This window comes from Magallana gigas, chromosome 2 (genome assembly GCF_963853765.1).
Source record: "Magallana gigas chromosome 2, xbMagGiga1.1, whole genome shotgun sequence".
Lineage (NCBI taxonomy): Eukaryota > Metazoa > Mollusca > Bivalvia > Ostreida > Ostreidae > Magallana > Magallana gigas.
The window spans coordinates 52,613,440-52,634,565 of NC_088854.1; the positions used below are offsets into that span (position 1 = coordinate 52,613,440).

The following is a 21,126-nucleotide window of genomic DNA, read 5'->3' on the forward strand; positions in this document are numbered from 1 at the left end:
TTGATGAAGTTAGCCCCTGATATCATACATTTAAGTTTGATAATTTAAAAGTCCAATCTTTAATTAACCTATAACGAGAAACAGAACAAGATATATATTATAACACGCTGTAGAAGGATGCTAGGTTTTATTTCGTTGTCACAAAGCGGGTTGTATTATATACTAGTATATGTTTCATACAACAACGCCCATCAGGAAAACAATAGATGGTACAATTACAACGGTTTGTGTCTAAAAACAATGAAAACCTTCAAGTCCGTAGTAGTTGCGAGGTAAACAAAGGGACAGTGAACTTGTTCTCACAAGCCTGTTCATATGCAAAGTTTAAAGAAACTTTACTATAGGCTAAACTTGACTTGCTTGGGTAGATCGTGCACTAAAAAACTTCGAAATAAAGAATGTAAAAGAATACTACCCAAACCTGTCATTTCCAATTGACTATTAATATGTATACAAGTGTTACTAACTACATGAAAGGACCCCCGTTTACATGTCGTTAGGACAAGATAATAATTTTTGGCTATACTATTGTAACGGTGTGAAACTATAAATTCATTAGCCTAGAGTCTTTGTATATATATATTGACCCTCGTATATCTTTTGTAAAAAGAAATTAACCCAAATTCAAATTTTTTTATGAAATAAGCCCCTGATATTAAAATACATTTAAGTCTATATTTTATTTCATTTGGTGAATCAGCCTTTCTTCTTGTAAATACTTCTTCAACTTTTAAATTGTGTACCATCATACGCTATCGCCTGCTCTCCAGGGGCCCGTTTCTCAAAAAGACCTACGTCCAGGCGTAAGCTTAGTCCGGACTAAATCAGGGACTAGACCTCAAAACCAGACTAAGTTGCGTTTCACAAAAAGGCGTAAACTTAGTCGGGACTAAATTTGAGTTTAAATCTACGCCTGCTAATGGGTAGGCGTAAGTTCTTAGTCTGTGCAAAAAAATGGCGAGTGTTTTGTTTCTAAGGCAAAATAGACAGATAATTTTATTTTTTTGTTTGTTTTATGTGTTATTTGTACATGTGCATATAACTTTAAGAAATACCTATTATTCGATAACTGTCTCTATTTCTAAAAAAAATAAGATCAAATCAATTTGATAAATAATGGGCTCACCTTATTAAACGTATGTAATATACATTACTACTCGTAATGAAATTTACCTAAAGTGTGAAGAATGGGTTTACCCCAATAAATGATATAAACACAATTATTCAAAAAATGCTTTATTTCTAAATTAAACATTTATTCCCCAAGAAGATAGATGTATATAAGTACGAATAGATTATTGATTTTTGGGAGTTGATTTTTAATCAACTCTCCTATGCAGTCACTCGGACAAACCGAAAGTGAAACAGTGTTTGGACCTCAGCACAAATCATTGCTCCTGACAAGACTTAGTTCCTTAAAATAATTGATGAATTCGATGTAATGTATGCTAAAGCATTGTTTTTCAAGGAAACTTATTTACAAATACCTTAAAAATAGTCAGATTGGTATGGTACGAACAATTTAAATATTTTTTGTAGTCGTATGTATTCCTACGCCAGAGTTCAATATAGTCTCGTTCAACTCGACGCTCGGCTGTCTCCGTAAACCCTTGTCGGAGATTTACGGTGTCAGCCGAGCGTTTGGTTGAACGAGACTAGAGTTCAATATTGCTTGGATCCATACAATTTTGGAGAAATATTTCTACCACTGATACATAGTTTGATTGAATTAATTTTATCTTTAAATATTATTTAACATGGTTCATATGGAGGTTTCTCGACATTCTAGTCGAAAAAGTTCAAAAATTCAAATTAGAAACTACGTATACATGTACTTGTCATGCAAAATAACATATCATTGATTTTAAAATAAATAAACATAGACAAAATCAACTCCCGCCAGTTCTTCAGTACTTTGATTTTTTATCAATTCTCAGTAAGCATGAACTAGAATTTAATGTTTCTAATCAAATTTGAACCTGTGAAACGAAACTGATTTCAAAATTATGAATAGGAGCAACTCAAAACGTTTACATTTGTAATTTGTCTATACATGTATTACTGAAAACTTTACAACACGTATGCATTATCATTTTCATTTTTTTTTTTTTGCTCCTAGTATCTTTACAAAACCGTATGAAAGCTACATGTATTTTGGAATGTTTATGAACTCGCATTTAGATACAATCAATTTTTGTTTGTTAAAATATTACTTAAAAATATGTTTAAGAAGGGTGCAGAGTGTGCATCAATTTTAGATCTGTTGACAAGCGTTTGTCAAGGTTATCGATTATTATTAAATTTCACATGCACACCTTGAATTTTTGGAAATCAAATTTATTAATCTTATTAATTCTAGGATGAAGTGATCAATTGCGTTCATATTTAACATCGATCGTAATTCTTTTTAAAAAAAAGTATGGGGCACATGTACTATCAATGATATCCGTGCATATTCATATGCATTGTTTATTTTTACTCATTTAATTGAATTGATCTTTAACTACTTGAATTCATGATAGTTTTGTTTCATCACATTTAAGATGTACGTATATCAAGGGATTTTTCTTTATTTCGAAGTTGTCGACTTGCAATACAAAAGCGTTGTTTTAGCAGTTTTACAACAGTGTGCATTATTTACAAATTTAGCTAGCTTGCATTTGTCATACTTATTATATAAACAATTGTATACACCCAATCCCAATAACCTAAAGCAGATAGGGAAAAAAGTAAAACTCACGTGCACTTATTAAAACCGCAAAGATGACAAATGTCTTATCAGGAAGGGGATGGGGGATTTTTTAGATAAGGCATCTAAAAAAATTCCCTATCCCCTTCCGGATAAGACATTTTGCATTTTCCATTAAACTTGTAAAAACCTTTTATTTATAAAACTTTCTTTAAAAAGGAAGAAAGTAAAACTCACATGCACTTGTTAAAATCGCAAAGATGCAAAATGTCTTATCCGGAAGGGGATAGGGGAATTTTTAGATGCCTTTTCCATTAAACTTGTAAAAGCCTTTTATTTTTAAAACTTTCTTTAAATAGGAAGGGTGTTCTTAGATAAGTGTTTTTATATCTTTATTTTAATCAAGATACTGTATACAGTGTTATAGTTCCGTCCTTCTACACTTAAAAACAGTTTCACTCGGTCGTGACTTCGCCAAGTCACAGCTGTTACCTAAGTTACTTAATATTAGACATTGAAAATCAACATAAATTTGCCCGCTGACAACGAGGGTGAAATGATTGAAAATGAAACAGGGCGAATTATTCCCTGTTTATGGAAGGTGTATATTGCTTTCACCCCCCCCCCCCCCCCCCCCAAAAAAAATCGATCGATGTAAACCCAAAACAGGAAAGAAAGTTGGGGAGACCCCGGCCTCAATTGTTGATAATTCCTGTCTTGTTAATTGTTGATATTAATATCTTTCAAAACTATTATCATTTGAATCGCAGAAAATCAAGAATCGTTTCCATGTCATTGTCTACATTCTTTCAATATTGGAACAGAAGATGGACAAGGCCCATGTAATATTATTTATACAGTAGATATTTTCGATTTCAGTTGGTTGCTGTTATACTCATGGTCATATTATTTTCTATAAATGATATAGTGAATTGATAAAAAAGAATCAAGCCTTATCCCAGCATCTGAAAATATCTAAAGATCTACAGTGTCTATGAAGCATACTTCTCATTCTGCAGACGTATTGGGGCATATCCACTCTACCTTGTCCATGTATTCTATAAATATTTGAAGTTTACACGAACATTGAAGTTAATTTCTATGTATTGTTTCGTTCAATCAATATGTAAGATTGTGCCTCAATATCATCTACAATGCATTTAATTGTCACATATTTGGTTTCTGAAACCTCTTGTACTACATATACTATGAACTGGAAAATTGATCCACCACATATAATCATAGCCTCAAAGCAAAACAAAATACGATATGCGCATGCTTAGTACTCAACGGAGATGTCTAATTTTTTCGACATTTAAACCCTAACTTACGCCTTTTTCAGAAACGCAACTTAGACCCGACTAAATATTGGCGTAACTTTGTTAGTCGGACTAACTTCAGCCCAGATTTACACCTTTTTGAGAAACGGGCCCCTGGCGCGGAAAGTATTGCCAGGACGACGTAAAAAAATCATTCAATGCTATATATGAGCCTGCTATTGGTTGAATTAATTCACGTGATATAAATTCAAATAACATTCTGCAGGGGTGATACGGATAAGGTTTTGATTTTTCTGAAAACACATTAGGACACTGCAGGATAGATACCACTTGCTCCATGGAAAAAAGGTAACTACAATATGCCTTTTTTCTGTATTCTGTTTATTCTCAAAATGTATAAACGATTTTGATATGTGAATGCAAATTCATTATATTTTGAACAAAACGTTACTATCTAATACTTCGTACTTCCGACCTTCAACAGAATTAAAAATCGCACGATTAGGTATATAGTTTCCCTTATTTTTCGATGGATGAAATAAATTAATAATCAATCAATGTCATAGCAGCAATTCATATTTTGTAAGTACATGTATAACTAGCCTAATTTCACCTACAGTATATAAAACTTTACTCAACTTTCGGTTTCGAATTGCATTCCACTAAAAATTAACAGGAACGCTTGATTTTCCGAAAACGTACTTTAGGGATGTAGCGTTATGTGTTGTTGTGTGGAGTTAAGAAGTCAGTATAGCGGGTGAATGTAATCATGCGCTCTCCTCAGCCAATTGTGTAAATGACGAATAATATCTATATTTAGTTCATGCTTCATATCTCGGACAATAGATTGTTCTTGATAAATAGAATTTTTGTGGATACCAAATGACTTGGTACACACCAAATGCAAGCTTCAGGGTTCAGTGACCATCCATTGTGTTCACAATGATTAAACCCATTATTGACAATATTTTTTTTTTTTAATTAACATTTATTCATTGTATTTTCATAAACACTTTTAAGATATATACAGGTTTTACAATGAATTTTTTTTCCTTTCACCACCCATTTATACATGCACACACATACACATTAGTAAAGTAATATGCTTTAAAATTTACACAGGTAAATGGAATAACTTAATCAATTACTGCTCTTGATACTAAAAAAAATATAGAAAGATAAAATATAACATAACTAGTTTTGTTCAAAAATATTTTTCCAGAGCGACCAATGGTTATCAAAAATTAACAATTTTGAATTGTGTATTGCTACACACCTTTCAATGTAATATTTCATTCTTAAATGACTAAGAAGGCCACATATATTTGGAATTCTACTTTGCAACAAGCATGAAAAAATATACTGTTTGCAACATAAAATAATAAAGTTTATTACCTTGTTATTTACATTTAATGGAGTCTCGCCTAAAATGATATTAGTAACATTAAAACCGACTCTATTAGATGTTGTTGTGTATATATGCATGCTAAAATTTCTATACAGAGGTAATATTTTTTCACACATAACAAACATATGCAGTATAGTTTCTATTTCATTGCCACAAAATCTACAACAGTCATCGTTTTTAATTTTGATTTTTATAAGGTAGTAACATACAGGAAGAATCCTATGAAGGATTCTGTATTGTAACCATTGTAATGAGGAATTCATAGTAATTTTAAAACAAATTTTTAACACATCTTCTATACATGTATTATCAAGTCCATGTGGAGACAACTCTTCATTCCATTTGTATATTGAAGTGGGAACAATATTGTTCTTGTTTATACAATTATAAATCACCTTTGTACATTTCTCATTTAGTAAAATATTTTCAAAATAAAAAGGTAGATATGGACCACATCTACTTTCAACAACATTTTTGTTCAATGACATTCATTTCAAAAAACTGGAAATAGCAGTAATATTAGGCCTAAAAAAAAAAAAGGTTTGTTTCCGCTTTCAGGCTGAAAAAAATTAGGGTCGGTCGGTCGGCTTTTTTTTTTTTTTTAATCTTTTTTTTCCCCTCTCCATCTGTTCAATTGTGCATATTAAACCATTTATCTATTAAACTGTGTAAGATAAAAAAAAACCAAGTATTTGCTGTCATTGTTTAAATGATGTGATGAACTTTTTCCCCGGCTGGTGGGAACATTTCTCGAGCTCGACTGGCACGACATGTGCTGCCATTTGTAAATAACAAACATCTACACAACACTGATGACATATCAATAAGTTCTATAAGCGTTTTTACGACTTAAATTTGGAGGACACAATAAATTTTTAAATCGGATAAAAACGAAACGGGTTTAAGTTAGGGTCGGTCGGGAAAGCGGAAACAAACCTATTTTTTTTTTAGGCCTAATACTATTGTATTGCATTATACATATTCTTGAGATATTGAACTTTTGCTGAGACATGTTTTTCGTTAAAAAATTACCTTCGTTTGATAAAAAATCACCAACATTTTTAACACCATTTTGATACCATTTTTTGTAGAAAACACTGTTGTTATTAATCCTTATATTGGAATTAAACCATACTGGAACATTTAAAAAATTGTTTTTTGCATACATTTCATTTTCAGTATTCTTCATTACATATAGCCATGAGGTAAAAACATCATTCCAAAAATCATTATTTTTAGGTATCAAAATATCTGAGATAAATGCATCACCAAAATCAAATATTTCATTTACAACGTCTCTACCATTAATTGTTAATAATATATCTAACCATGGCTTGTTGTTTTTGGTTAATTTCTTAATCCAAGAACATTTTAATGACTTGATGAAAAAGTCTACATTAACCATTTTTAAGCCCCCAGATAAGTAATCTTGAGATACAACAACTCTTTTTACTTTATCACATTTTGATTTCCATATAAATTCAAATAAATCTTTACAAAGTAAAGTTATTTTTTCACATTTTGGTGAGGGAAGAGAAATAAATAAATGATTAAGTTTTGGCAAAATAAGAGTTTTAACAATTGTCACTCGGCCAATTGGCGTGAGTATTCGTCTATTCCATTGTTGTATCAGTGATTTAATTTTTGGTAAAGTAATATTATAATTTAATTCAGTGATGTTTTCTAAATTTACTGAAAAATGAATTCCAAGCAAAACAAAAGTTGTTGAACCCCAGTCTAGTTTCAATCTAGTATGATGGAAGACCTCTTTTGAGATTTTTTAGAGCCAATCCAAATAATCATAGTTTTTGAACAATTTATCTTTAAACCAGAAAATTTTGAGAAAAAATCTAAATTATCAAGAGCAGCAAATAAAGAAATTGGTGAGCCATCAAGAGTTAACTAAGCAAAGTATCATCTGCATATTGTGAAATTTTATGTTCTTTGTCATTAACAAAAATGCCTTTAATATTATTGTTTTGTTTAATAATAATAGATAGAATTTCTGCACAGAGTAGAATAGATATGGGGCAATAGGATTACCCTATGTATCATTGACAATAATTGGTTTAATCATTTTTAGACCTGAAACATACCTGTTAACCTTTCGAAGCTGCTATGTGGGAGAATCTCCCCCTTACTAACTTTGCTAAGGGGGAGATTTTGCGTAAACGTGTTCCAAAAAGTAAACTGGACTATAACATGTCATACTATGATCACGGTAGACAGTACTTGGATGGATTTTGATATATTAAAGATACACAGCAGCTTTTTAACTCAAAATCAGAGAAAAACCCGCAGTGGTTGTTGAAATTACATGTAAAGATTCAGAATTGGGAGGGGGGTATGGGGAAGACAAATACGATTGCGGGAGAAAATTGTCTCCAACGCGGGAGGTAGGTTGGATGCGGGAGATCTTCTTAGATTTTTAGGCCGTTTTGCGGCAGTCTCCCGCGCAATGCGGGAGGGTTAACAGGTATGCTGAAAAGCAAGTCTCCATTACATAACATTTGTAAGAATATGAATAAAAACAGGTAAAAAAATACAAATTTTTTAAAAAGTCTCTGGAGAACAGTGTCAGTTTTAATCAATTTCAATAGTTTGATGAACAAGGTTAATATATCTTTTTCTTAGTTGATATATATTTGTTATTTTATAAATTATCTTAAGTTTTTTTTAAAGAGCCTCCCGTGATTTAGCGTCAACAGCCGGTGAATGTAATGCGCACGCGCAAGATTGTAAAATCTTAAAAAAATCAAAATGATTTCCAAAATTTTTAAAGAAAGTTTTATTGATTATTTATTACCGAAGCATAATTAAGAAAAAATAAAAACAAATTGGTAATCTTCAAGTACCAATGATGTTTAAAATATATAAAACAAAAGCCACTTCCAATTTATCGGTATTAAAGGCCAAAAATTCGAATCTATTAATTTAATATAGTAGTATGGATATGCATATTCATCTAACACGTATGGTGTACACGACCCGTGTGCTAAACCGTAGCTTCATCAAACGGGTGATGCTTTTTCAAATACTTCTGGTCAGGGATGGGGTAATGGTAATTTGTAATGGTAATTGAGTGTAATTAATTACAAATTTTGATGTAATTGAAAGTAATGTGTAATTGGCCAAATTTTCAATGACATGTAATGGTAATTTAATTAATTACTTTCAAAAAGGCATGTAATTCCAATTACTTTTCAATTACTTTTAATTACATACTGATGTACAAATAAAATATGAAACTGTCCACTACCCATTGTTCCCCACACTATCAATGGTACAAGATAAAGTTAGGAAGAGTAGTTAAAAAGCATTAATTGAACTATTCTTATCTTTTCTTAAAAAATACTTATTTCCCTTCTTATTAGAAAAATTATTGTGTCAATTATCATCGAGTTGGATTAAAACATCACTGTTTAATTTATAAACAAAATCAGTGTTATCGAAATTATATAAACTATCAAGTCATGCTTTGTAGTTGATAGCCTAAAATACATAGAGCTATAATGCGTGGCTTCAAATGGGTTTTAAGTTTTTAATGCCTTACATGTCCACAGGGTGTTTTCCCTTATTGCAATCATTTGATAATTAGGTAGAGAACAACAGGTGTGAATTGTGTTTTGATAACAATTAAAGCCTGCCCTCTACCCGAGATTAACCTGTACTTTGGCATTGTATTTATAAAGAAAAAAATAGTGAATAAAAATGCAAAGGAGAAAGTTTTTATTTAATAGTTTTGCTTGCAGGAAATACTTTAGTTGACATGATTGGTGTTGGTTAGGGGATATGACTTTTTAATGTTTATTGAATATCAAGGTGGTATGGGACACCTCCAAATTGTGACTACCGGTACTTGCTTTTGAAATAAACAATAATTATAAAACCAAATTTATATTTTTCTTTCAAAAAATTGTTACTTATCAAAGTAGTTAACAAATTCTCAAACAATGAAAGAATTTTATTATGACGGAATTTTATTCACATTATAGACATACCTCCTTAAATGTTTATGTGTTGTAGATAAATCATAGTTTTATTAAATTTTTATGAATTTCAAAATGTAATTTGTAATTTAATTAATTACATCTGCAAAGTAATTGTAATTTAATTAATTACATTTGAAAACTCTTGTAATGGTAATGGTAATTTAATTGAAAAATTTAAGCAAGTAATTGTAATTTAATTAATTACTTTCCATTGTAATTGACCCCATCCCTGCTTCTGGTTCAAACTATTTTGACACAGCCCCTCGCTTCAACGATTGAGTGATCTATTTTTGAAGATTTTCCTGTATATGCCACACCTACTCTTATAATTACCAAAAATTTAAATTGATTTAAAAGGATTTTTTCGAAGATTTAAATTACAATTTTGAAGGAAAAACACATAACTGTGTAGTTTTTAAAACTGAAAATCACGTTAGCTATCAAGAACCCATTTTGACGACGCGATGAAAACATAACGTTTTGTTTGTGATTCTATACAAGAACTTACCTAAAAAATGCCATCGCAACTTTGAGTATGTCAACACACTTGGCAATTCAAGTTTTCAATATTTCTATTAAATTCAGAATTTTAACTTTAAGAAAAAAAATCGAGAAACAAAATCAGTTTAAGGGCTATTTCAGTGAAACTTTACATTTAAACAGCTAAATTCACCTCCAAAATGACACATTTAATTGTATTGTGCAAGGTCACAATAACTGCACGACAAAACGTTGCATCATCATAAGGCTAAAAAAAATTCAATTTGTGTAATTCAAGGGACTGTCTCAAAATTTTATAATATAAATCAAATCGTATGAGATAAATAGAACATCTCTAATATTAATGTGTAATTTTAAATTTGCTTCACCCAACTCGTTGTAATGATTATATTCGCTCTGCATGCCTCGCAAATATATACACCATTTAATTTTTAACTTGTTAGATAAAGCAAATATAAAATCACACAATAAAGATATCTTCAAAGTATTTTTCGAATTCTTTGGCTCCAATGTTGAGCCTGAGTCTAATGCTTTGGTTAAAGAGTGTATAGAAAATTATTCAATGGATTTAATAGGACTTTTCAAGACATTTTAAAAGAAAACCCTTCAGCCCCAATCTTAAAATAGTTATAGATTAAATATCCCTATTGTAGGAAATGCTTGTTAATGCTATTTCTCTGAAACCATAAGAAACAGAGACTTAAATCTATTCATACCGATAGGATCTGATCTGCCACTCGTTCTAGCAGTTAGCACTTATCAAAGAGACATCGACCACTTGCCTTGCCAATTAAATATAATAAAAAAAGGCAAAGGTCAAGGTCATTATACCCGCACTTTCTAAAGAAAGTTCGGGTATATTGTTGTCACCCTGTTCCTTCCGTCCGTCCGTCTGTCAGTCACATTTTACTTTCTTAAACTGCTCTTACATCTTATAAACCAGCAAACTGAACTCTTGGAGTTTGATTTGGGGTATCGTGTTGTTTAGTAAAAAGGTTTCAAAAATTCTCTGTTGGTCCTTGGGGTCAAATAATTGGTAAAAAATGATGTTTTTTCCCAAAAAACCTTCTTCCTCGAACTCCTACATTTTCAACAGTAGACAATTCATCTTTTGGAATGTGTTTAGGGTATCCTATAGATGCGCAATAAGGTTTCGGAATTTTCATATTTGTCTTGGGGGTCATTAAAGTCTGAAACATGACGGTTTTTTAAACAAAAAAAACTGGCTTCAAAAACGTCATTTTTTTTGGCAGTAGCCAAATGATCTTATAGAATATGATTGGGGGTGTCATATTGAGGTGTGATCAGGTTCCAGATTTTTTTTTTATTAAGGGGATCAGTGGGCAACAAAAAATTACGTTTTTTTTGCAAAACAAGTATGGTTCCCGGAACTTCTCTTACAACTTTTGGAGTAGCTACGTCATCTCTTGGGATATAATTGGGGCAGTCCTATATATGTGCAATAAGGTTTTAAAAATTCAAATTTCATCCAGTGTGTCAAATAGTAGCAGAAAATTGACATTTATCACTAAAAAAAAAACATAGATCCAAGAGCTACTCTTATGATATATTGGATAGACACATCATATCTTGGGATATGATAGGGACTGTTCTATAGATGTGCAGTAAGGTTCTAAAAATTTAAATTTCATCCAGGGACACAAAAAGTAGCAGAATATTGACGTTTATCACTTCAAAAAAACATAGATCCTAGAACTCCTTTTATGATTTAATGGATAAACACATCATATCTTGGGATATGATAGGAACTGTTCCATAGATGTGCATTACGGTTTTGAAAAATTAAATTTAACCCTGAGGCCCATTACCTACATACCTTTTGATGCCCTTTAAGGATCAAGAATATATATGGTTAAGGGGTAGGGATCACAACCGTTTTCGAGATATTCGTGCACTTCCTGTTCGAGGGGGGTCATGACCACCACCGGGGCCCATGACCTACATATTGTTTGATGCCCTTTGACACAAGGAACAAGAATATATATGGTTTAAGGGTGGGGATCTCAACTGTTTTGAAGATATTAAGGGACTTGCTGTTTGAGGGGGTCAGGACTACCCACAGGGCCCATGACTTACATATCATTTGATGCCCCTTGACATCAGAAACATGAATATATATAATTTAGGGGTCATGATTATAACAGTTTCTGAGATATATGGTCATTTTAAATTCCTGGGGGTTGGGGATGAATCCAGAGGTCAGATCTAATAAACCCTATATATTGCCAGTAACAGTCAATATATGATTATGAAAACCCTATTATTACTTATTAGGTTAGTTACTGACTCACTACGGAAATATATTGGCTTGATCAATCTCATAGATGGCGAGGCGAAGCCGAGCCTTCTATGAGATTGATCAACCCAATATATTTCCGTAGTGAGTCAGTAACTAACCTAATAAGTGTTTTGTTTACTCGAGGACTATCAAGCGACATATTTATTCACAAATAGCAATGATCTTCGCAAAGCCATGTACAAGATGCCTTACATCTCGTCCAATTTAACTCATTTAAACTCTTCAAAATTTTCAATCTCACCTTTCAAATACTCTTTCAAAATCTTTGCTTCACCCATGTTTACTTACAATGTTTTGTTGCTATTCAATTTTAAATGTTTTCTCCCTTTCCTCTGCAGAGATTTGAGCAAATATCGACGCTGCCATTTTGTTCTGCTCCAGACAAATCAATGTGACGTCAATATTCTAAGGGCAACTACTCTAATTTTAAAGAATTTCAAAGGGCAACTACTCCAAATACTTTAAGAACTTACGGCATGCAGTTTATGTATAAAATACTATGAAATGTCGAAATAAGTAAGCGAAGCGTCGACCAATGACGGCCATATTGCCTAATATTATTTCTCACAGAACAAATATAGAGATATATGAGGCAATCACGTGCTATGTTTAAACCAATGAAAATGTGACATTTTATTATTATCTTTGTCCGTTTTCAAGTTACCATTTACAATAGAGTCTACGATTCTTTCTACAAGGTTCAATGTTAGACCCCACACCCTTTTAACACCCCCCCCCCCTGAAAAGTGGTTGAGAAAAATCCAACCAGACTGCACAACTAGATATGCAGGCCTATCATATCCTAGAGTTTTGTACAATTCTGTTCAGCCATCTCTGAGAAACAAGTTCAGAGCGGGAAAGAAGAAAAAGAAGAAGACGAAGAATAATAATACATGTATTAAGAACCATACAAAAACAATAAATCTCCAAATTTCATTCGGGAGACTTAATAATAAAGATTAAATAGAGATAGGATCATCAAACTTCAATAATTTAAAGATAATTAACAATTTCTGATTCTAAGGGGATCAGGATGACCCCTTAGGGTCCTGACTTACATGCCATAATGATCTGATGCACCATGACCTAAGGAGGAATAATATATTTGGATTAAGGTGGGGATCTCAGTGGTTTTTATGATATTTGATAATTTCAGGAAAAGCACTTGGGATCATGACCTACATACTATCTGAAATGCCTTGAACAAAGAAACAATAATATAATATGTACATGATATATGATTCAATTTAAGAACCAAGATATAGATCAATCATCTATGTTTTGTAATACTTCCTATGTATATATACATATATTAGTTTGTGTTTTGTTCTATACTAATCATGTTCATGACTGTAGTATGGCTAAGTCTTATTTTGAATTACATTAAAAAATTGTCAAATATATAACTTGGAACCCCCACCCCCCAAACAAACTCAAATATAAACTGCCCCCCCCCCCTTAATTGTCGAATGATCTATTAAAATCAAAATATAATTTGGGTGTCTAAAAACTTTTATAAACTGGTAAAAAATGTTATTCTTAAAAAAAATTACATTACACCTTGCATAATTGACAAATGATCTATTGAGATATATGATCAGAGGTCATATTTCTACCTTGGGATCAATAACTAGTATTCATTGACAAGTTAAAATTAATAACAAGAAATGATTCATATTATAAATGTTTATACTCCACATTCACCCCCCCCCCACCCCCCTCCCCCCCCCCCCCCAATCTAACCTGGTTCTAAAGATTCAGTCTTCTTAATACATTCTTACATGTGTGCAGTAGCAAATTTTAAATCATTTCTTGATTGCTTTTTCTCTCCTGATGCACATTAACATTTTGGAAATTGCTTAATTCAATTTTTAAGATTTATAAACAAAATGTTATATGCATGTGTATTCGCCTATTTGGGGCAATTGTAAAGTCACCTAAACAAAGCAGTGACATCATTATCATTAGGCTAGGAATTACCCACATGGATCAAACACTACTGTAACATATGAATAAGATAAAATACTTTATTATGTCTAGTTCTAGAATGTCAGGGTGTCTCCAATGGGGCATACTCTATGCAATGACACTAAGAGCAAGAATAAATTATATGGTTTAGAGATGAGGATCTCAGAAGTTAACAAAATATACAGTGTATCATCATTTCCTATTTCATAAAGGCGGGGGGGGGGGGGGGGGGGGTAAAGACAACACCTGGAGGTCATTAATGTACTTTACACCATTTGATGCATCATAATGACATTAGAAGATATTTTTTAGTATAATGTGTATAATTATCTGAAGAAAAACATATTTTAAAATCTTACTTGAGCAGACCTGCGCTCTATACTTCCGAATGCAAAATATAAAGCAAAAATGAGAATATTTTTATCCGGGTGCAAATTTGCGGGAATAAGGTAATAAAGTTGACGTCATAGATAAATAGCCAATGCGCAATAATCAAGATTAAAGTGATAGGCGTCCACTGTACAATGATTTATGAAAATTTGAATTTTATACGACACTATTTAAAAATTGGTTAAAATTGGAGGCAGATATTAGACCATACCGCACATAATCCTTTAATACAGGGTCAATATGGAGTCAACTCAATAGTGCAAGTTTGACAAATGAAAAAATAACTTTTGCAACGAAAATGGCAGAAACTTTACAAATGCGATAGGATAGGTAACGATGATAAGCTTATTTAATTATTAAAAGATGATGATACAGTATGCTGTCAAAGGAAGATCACATTTAGAAAGTGAAAGTAGAACTTATGTATGCTGGCATCTCCTTATATTAATTGTGCTACTGCTACTACATGTATTATGCTTACCTATATTGGTCAACATCATTATAATAATCCAATTAAATCACAATAATGAATCCCTTTAGCTGATCTTAACTAATCCTTTTCTGCATATGGAAAACACAGACATGTAGAAGTTATACAATAGGTTTTAATTGGTTATGTACAGAAGGACGAAGGCGGGTCAAAAATGTCACTCGGACGCTGCACGTCCTCGTGACATTTTTGCCCCACCTTCGTCCTTCTGTACATAACCAATTAAAACCTATTGTTTAAGTCACATGTATCAGGGCAACCAAAAATCATATAGCACGCGCAAAGAGAAATTTTGGCTCTTCATTTCCCGCTTAGAAGTCGACAAGAAAGGACAACATATCAAAAGAAATGGAAGTAGACGACACATGCGAGGGTTTTTTTTTATTTGGGTGGGCTATGGGACACCACAATTGACGATATTACTCTTTCGCAAGCAAGTGAGCAGATAGATATGGAGATTGAGTGCGAAAATTTGTTGGAGAACATCACGTTGTCTCAAGCGATCGACTTGTACAATCCCGGACCTGCCGACATGGAATCGGACTACTTTGTGGATTTTGACCTCCTTGCGAAAAAAGAGGGAGGATCTAGCATGCCGGTGGGTCGTTATGAACATTTTGTTAATGATAATGACTTGAAAATTTTGCTCAATTCGACAGAAAACAAGAACACGCGGAAGAACACAAATTGGTCGGTAACTACATTCAACGACTGACGCTCCGCTCGGATGACGATGACAGGGGACCAGATCCCGGATATTCTGGCCTTCTCAGCAGAGGAGCTTAATTTTTGGCTATCAAGGTTTGTTGTTGAAACGCGACGCAAGGATGGCAAGGCCTACCCTCCTAAAACACTTTACATGCTTTGTACTGGACTTTTAAGACATCTTCGAGAAAACGGAGTGCATTTTAATTTTCTTGATGAGAAGAATTCCCAGTTTTACGAATACCGGAAAACTCTAAGCGCGCGGATGGCAGAACTTACCGCACAAGGCGTGGGGACATCTACTAGGCAGGCCGAGCCAATTTCTGAAGAGGCAGAGAATATTCTGTGGGAGAAGGGTCTCCTCGGTAACAGTACAGGAGAATCAATGCTAAACACTCTGTTTTTCTACAATTGCTAGCTCTTTGGTTTGAGAGCTGTTGACGAACACAAAACATTATCCGTAGACCAGTTTGAGCTTGGTCAAGATTAGAAGGGCAAGTTTATAAATTTTACAGGAAGGGCTAACAAGACCTATAAAGGTAAATTAAATTTACTAATAATTAAAATCTAATACATATAATTTAACAGCTGTGTAATGTTTTTGTAAATGGCTATTCTAACACAAAATAACTGTTCATCTGCGCATCTATCGGTTGGTTTGTTCTTACTAGTCTACAACGGTTGATAAAGCTTATATGGAAATTATAATAATTACAAAGGTGATATTGCCCAAAAAGAAAAAAAAAATTCGTTTTAGAAAAAAATATATATTTGTCAATGAGTATTTAAGGTTATTGCTATCTTTACAGGTGGATTGTATCAAAGACACGTGAACGCAAAATCTATAAGGCATCATTTCCAGGGCGAAAAAGTCTTCAATATCTACAAGGAATACTTCGATCTGGTGGTAGTTTATTCAGAAAATAACCGATTTTACCGGCGACCACAGGCAAACGGAGAAAACAACGAAGTCCGTTTCAGTGTACAGCCTATTGGAGTCAACAAATTATCTACAATTATGAAAAATATGTTCGACAAAGCCGGAATTCCCGGATTCTTCTCTAATCATTTGGGTAAGCGCACCTGTGCAACCGCTCTTTACTAAGCCGGGGTTCCGGAACAGAAAATCATGGAACGCACAGGACATAGATCCATCGAGAGTGTCCGTAAATATAAGCGTCCGAGTGAAGAGATGCTGCGTGATATTTCCAATGCATTGGAGCCAAATGAACCAGTCAGCAAAAAGGCCAAAATCTTGGATGGAATTGAAAATCCGAAGTGTGGAGATTGTAAAAACATGTTCAATAACTGTAAAGTATATTTCAACCTTTGAAAGAGTCTTAAGTGTTGAGCATTTTTTATTTGTTAAATGCCATGTGTGAACTAGTTATGTTTACCCATACAGCCTGAGAGGCGAAACACGCACTAGATTTGTTTGTCATTTTTTGTTGAATAAAAATGGTGTCAATTTACAATGAAAAAAATTATGCAAATGATGTGTTGCGTCATGGTTTTATTAGTAAAGTTTTACCACGCCTACTGGGTATTATTGGTTATGTAAAGATACCCACAGTTAAGATCAAAAGAAATTTACCGCAGCTATGGTACATGTATGTATACACGTGAATCGAAGAGCTGGGTAAAACTAGTACCAAGTAATGAGACCTGCAGACCTGTGTTGTGTACGGAACTTCAGACAAAGATCAGTTATTTGTAACATGCATGCATTTTTATGACCTATTCTTCAAATCCACTTGCACTATTTTATAAGGTAAAAAACAGCTTTAAGGTGGTGCAGAACACCTGCATATTGTGATGTATACTTCCCATTGAGATAAACAATAAAGTATATTAAATATTAAGTAAATATTTACCCCCCAAATAATGTTACCTAACAATGAAGCGCAATGGGTTAGAACGTTTACATGTCTGTAAGAGCATTGGGGTCCAAGGTGTATTTTTGGTAATTTTACAATTGATATAAATGAACTTTCATGGGGGGGGGGGGGGGGGCTGGACCCCTCGCCCCCACCCCTTCCCTAAATATATGCACACGATGATGCACGGGGAGGGGGCATAATTTAATTTTTAATTTTGTTTGTAATAATTATATAGACCGTTATACTTTCTATGACATGAAATGTTAAGACAATTGATTAACTGAAAATTCACTGCAAACAGTTCAACCCCAAATTGCACATCAAATGCTGCTCATGTGTATTATCATATGGGAAGGGATCTCATCCTTCAATTATGAAAATTATAATTTTTAAATGTATTACCGGAGCTTGCATGTGGCCTTCATTTCTAATTAAACTGGTACAAAACAGTCACTGTGTTATTTAGGGGCAAACACTTGGTGCGGGTATTGCTGTCTAATGACAGCATCTAGTTTGAATTTCAATTAAATTCTTTCAAAAGAATTAAGGAATAAGGAATCATTCTTTGTGTTTTATGAGGTAATAATTTTGGTCAGGGTGTGATCAAATCAAATAAAGCTCGAGGGCTTTATGATAGATTTGATCACGCCCCGACCGAAATTATCACTTCATAATATTTAAAGAATGATTCCTCACTACCTATATGTATATATAATTTTAAGCCATCGTACGATTAAATATCTAAATTTAAATAAGCAAACCCTGCGGGCGCTAAAATTTGGCCTCATTTGAAGTTATGAGTTTTAAAGTACAAAATCGATACGTAGTATTATCACAGGCAAAGGCACTGGAAAATGTAAATATTCCAAATAAAACCCTTAAGCCCACATCTTGAAGTATATTTGTTTTGCCTCGGACTAGAATGTCGCGACGTCATTGGATGAAACGCGTCACGTGGCTGCCTTACAAATTTCGTTATAAGGCAAGCGTCAAAATTTATAGGGCAACATGGCGGACGTAACGTTATTTGAACTGATTTTCTACACAAACGTTTGTTTACATATCAAACTTTAGGTCCTCGACAAAACAAAACACTTATTAGGTTTGTTACTGATTGTTTAAAGAAATTTGTGGGGTCGGTAAAGTCCATAGAAGGCTCGGCTCCGCCTCGCCTTCTATGGACTTTACCGACCCCACAAATTTCTTTAAACAGCCAGTAACAAACCTAATAAGTAATATTAATTTTACTTGTTGCTCCTATCATATGAATGGTTTGTTATTCCCACCTCTCTGAAACCACAAGATATAGAAACGTTTACCAATGTCCTTAGTTTACTTTAATGATTATTCAATAAGATCCAATGTCACCTTTAAGTAGTTTTTGCCCCTGAAAATATTTTAATTTCGTTAAAAACAGCTTTTTTATCATCAGATATAGTGAAACAATTTGTTTTTCACTAAGTAAGCTATTTAAAGTTACGACACAATATGACCCGTTGCCTGATAACTCCCAGAACCTAAAAAAAGGGTAATGCCCTTTGTGTAGGAAATGTTTGATATTGCTACTCCTATTCGAAAGAGACTTGGAAGATTAATTTATGTGCTTACTTCACTAAGATGGTCCTCATATCTATTCATACCAAAAGTGCCCTAGGCCCCATCTAATAGTTATTGCCCCAAAACATTTCTTTAAAAAAAACCCACACACAATATTTACAGTTTTTTAATCATTCGTCGAAAAGAAAACTCGAACCCACTTGATACGAAAGTGTCTATCTTAGCTGAACAAAATGAAATAAAGGTCAAAGGTCAAGGTCATCAGTGAATCTGTGTATTGAAGAGTTCTCATGTCTCATTTTTATAGGCCGTTGAAATAAAAAAAAAATTCATGGATGTAGTAAGACTTCTGTTCTTTCTGATATATTTCATTTTATCAAATATAATATACAACATGACTACTAAAGTAGTCATGTTGTATATTGTATTTGATAAAATGAAATATATCAGAAAGGACACTTCTTTGAAAATTTTATAATTTGGTCTTTAGCCCCCAAATTGAAATAGTTAAAAAGTTATTGGCCCTTTTGTAAGAAATGCTTTTTATCACTACTCCTCTGTTTACTTAAAGAGCCTGTTAATCTTTTTATATCAAAGGGATACAATGCCCCCTATTAGCAGTCATTACCCCTGAAAGTTTCTAAATTTCGATGAAATCACTTACTGAAAACTGAATAATACATGGATTTTCGAAGTTTTATATCATTTAAAAAAAAGACGTGTGTGATTTATGTTACATGCAATATCGAAAATTAACAAGCTTCAAATACATCCCTGCGAATGTTATTGTCATTTCTATTTAAGATCATGTGGTTATATTTGACCCTTTCAGTTTCGCAGTAAATATCGTTTGTTTGTTGTCTATTTCATAGGCACAAGTAGTAAAATATAAAATCCAAACGTTTATTGATTTTAAACATTATCTTCTTTAATTGGTGGATAAAATGTATTCTAGAAATAAATGTAACAATACAAAAATAGTTTTTGTTCTGCTGTTGCAACAATTAACATGCTTAGTAGAGACCCCTCTAAGGGTTTATTTTCGATCCACACCTGACCTAGTAATAGCATCAATAGTGAAACAGACTATACTATTTCATGCAGAATGTTCCTTGAAAATGACTCAATATACATGTACTAGTTTTTATGCAAAAAAGACACCTATTTTTTTAAAACCCGGTATTGCACACAACAACATCAAACATGGCTATGATTTTATTAAGCAACCCAATGTTTATATGTTCAACCACTCTACATGTGGTTGAACACGAACGATAATTCTGTCCTGAATATCATCGTTTAATTAAAATAACCGCTAGATGGTAAAATAAAACCTACATTTTAAATGATTTTCATGTTTTATCATAAATCAAAGTTGGATATGATATGACAAAACGATCAGTTCTTACGTATTTTGAGAATATTATCCGAACACATTTACTTCCGCTCTAAATTTCACAGGAACTGAATAAATCTTGGTGAAGTCTCGTGAACTTTCATTCGAGCACCTCTGGATTTATTATATACTTAGCAACGTTAAGGAAAACATTCCAAGCACATTTGCAGGGGTGAAATAAGGAACTTGATTTTTATTGACAACATCTTTATGACTTAGATGCAAGCCCCAATCCTTATTTTCTATTAATCACTGCTATTAGCTTACGTATAATTGCTTAATTTATATTGATTCACGATACAAGATCATACGATATAATGTGTTACAGTGTATCATATTTTATGATATTGTATTAAATAATACAAGTATCCATCATTGGAGATATCAATTGAACTGTATTTACAAGGTCAGATTAGGCATGAAAAAAATACTATACGATTATACTACCCATTTTTTGACACTTTGAGCCCAACCCTTTATATTTGACATAAATTTGTTAAGTCAGGGTCAATTTTCTAAAGGGTTAAAATATTTCAGTAAAGAAAAAAAC

At 32.9% G+C, this 21,126-nt stretch overlaps 1 protein-coding gene across 5 annotated transcripts in view; it reads left to right on the forward strand.

Moving 5' to 3' along the window:
* The window catches only part of LOC136273127 (sterile alpha motif domain-containing protein 9-like), a 58,161-nt gene that overhangs the window by 2,277 nt on the left and 34,758 nt on the right, over positions 1-21,126 (forward strand). For 3 of the 5 annotated variants that reach the window (XR_010711324.1, XM_066077193.1, XM_066077194.1), the window contains exon 3: positions 4,235-4,317. The exons of the other annotated variants lie outside the window; for them this stretch is intronic. The gene's annotated coding sequence lies outside the window, so the exon portion shown is untranslated. The remainder of the gene's footprint in view (positions 1-4,234; positions 4,318-21,126) is intronic. 5 annotated transcript variants of the gene reach the window in all.